The sequence below is a fragment of the Poecilia reticulata genome, unplaced genomic scaffold (genome assembly GCF_000633615.1).
Source record: "Poecilia reticulata strain Guanapo unplaced genomic scaffold, Guppy_female_1.0+MT scaffold_232, whole genome shotgun sequence".
NCBI lineage: Eukaryota > Metazoa > Chordata > Actinopteri > Cyprinodontiformes > Poeciliidae > Poecilia > Poecilia reticulata.
The window spans coordinates 143,829-146,058 of record NW_007615026.1 but is presented as its reverse complement, the minus strand read 5'-3'; positions in this window follow the sequence as shown (position 1 = coordinate 146,058).

The following is a 2,230-nucleotide window of genomic DNA, read 5'->3' as shown; positions in this document are numbered from 1 at the left end:
GAACCAGCAGAACCAGAACCATCAGAACCAGCAGAACCATCAGAACCAGAACCAGCAGAACCATCAGAACCATCAGAACCATCAGAACCAGCAGAACCATCAGAACCAGCAGAACCAGCGCCACACCTCGGGTCGCTCTCACACCTGGACGTCTCCATCAGATTATTCTTCATCTTCATCGCTACTCTTCCTCATTCTGGGAGGAATCAGTTTCATCCCCAAATAGAAAATGGATCAATAATCAATAATCAATGATCAATGAGGACCCAGTTTCAGCTGCACCAGAGCCACCAGTCTGGGCCCAACTCCTTTAGCTGGACCGGGCCGGACCGGGCCGGACCGGGACCGGCTCAGGTCCATTAATGAGGAGACGCTTCCAGGTTCTACTGCTTCATTAAGTGCTGGTTTCATTAGAATGGGGAACTGAGCTAGCTAGCTAGTTAGCCAAATAACTTGATAACTAGCTAACTAGCTAGCAAATGAGCTAGCTGGTTAGCTAAATAACTAGTTATCTATCTAGCTAGATAACTAGCTAACTAGCTAGCGAATGAGCTAGTTAGTTAGCTAAATAACTCGTTATCTAGCTAGCTAGCTAACTAGCTAGCTGCCCAGGTTGGTGGCTGCAGAAAACTTTCTGGTTCCTAATCCAGATTAATCATCAGCACCTTCTCGGTTTATTAAACTCCTCCAGATGATTAACAATCTGCTGTTTTCCTGCAGCAGGTCCAGGACATGTTGACGGCGCCGCCTGCAGAACTATTTTAGAACGCCGGATCCGGTTTCCTGGAACTGATCGGGGCGGTTCTGCACGCGCTCAGACCACCTGAGCCTCCCACACGGACCATCATGCACTGCTGCTGCAGCCCAGCAGAACCAGGCGTGGGCCGGTTCTGCAGAACCTTCTGGAGTCCAACAGCTGGGTCCAAACCGGGTCAGAATAGAACCAGGATCCTACAGCACAATGGCCTAGTTAAAGTCCAGACCTTCTGCATGTATCTGCAGGGTTCAGTGGACCCAAAGTTCTCCAGAACCCGGCCGTTTCTAGGTTTAATCAGAACAACCCAGAGCTACAGGTTAAAGGTCGGTCAGAACCAGAGCAGAACTCCTGGGTTTTAGTTTAATCAGAAGAACCCGAGACCTGGTACCAGAACCCGACCGGAACCAGAGGCCGACCCGGCCCAATGAGGCCCAGTAGAGAGAAAGTTCTGCCTCTGCAGTTCAACTCATCATGAGATCCAGAGAAAGAAGCGCAGCAACCAGCCGCACTAAACAGAAGCTAGAACTGAAGCCGATTCCTCCAGGCCAGCAGGGGGCGCCGAGCGGCAGCAGAGGAAGAGAGGTCGGGGTCGGACCTGCTGCAGGCGCCCCCTGCTGGCCTGGAGGACCAGGAATCCACTTCCTCCAGCGTAAACCTCACTGATCACATGGTGACGAGCGAAATCACCAGATTATTGATCAAGTCGATCAATAATCTGGAACTCAGCGTTTTCACTGTTTTTCAGTTCCAGATCTGTGGTGCATAGAAGCTGAAAGCTGCTTCTCCGTGTTTAGTTCTGGATGCAGAGCAGAACCAGAACCAGAACCAGAACCAGCAGGTGGATGTAGATCTAGTCATGTAGGCTGAAACTGATTCATCAGCAGGAAGCCATGCAGCAGCCTGACAGGAAGTGAAGCAGCCTGACAGGAAGTGATGCGGCAGCGACCACAGAGCTGCGGTTGCTGAGAGGAAAGCTCTGCTTGTTCAGGACACACAGCATGGAGACCCGCCTGACAGGCAGAACCACCAGAACCAGAACCAGAACCATCAGAACCAGAACCAACAGAACCAGAACCATCAGAACCAGAACCACTAGAAGCAGAACCAGCTCCATTTGGACCCGTTGGCCTGATTCCCTCCGCTGCACCACGCCTCCCAGGTTCTGTTGGGACCCAGCAGAACCTCACATTACCTTTGTATTTCTCTCTGACGTTCTCGTAGGCCCGGACAAAGTCCTGCTCCTCCGGCCGGCGCTGACCCGCTTCGGGTATCGGCAGGAACATGGCCCGGCTGGGTCCGGACCAGACTGGGTCAGGATTCTCTCACCTCACACTTTGCTGGTTCAGAACCAGCCGACCCGTTTCTCCTCAGTGCTGTTAAAGCCCCAGCTGTCGGCTCCTCACACACACACACACACACACACACACACACACACACACACACACACACACCACACACACACACACACCACAC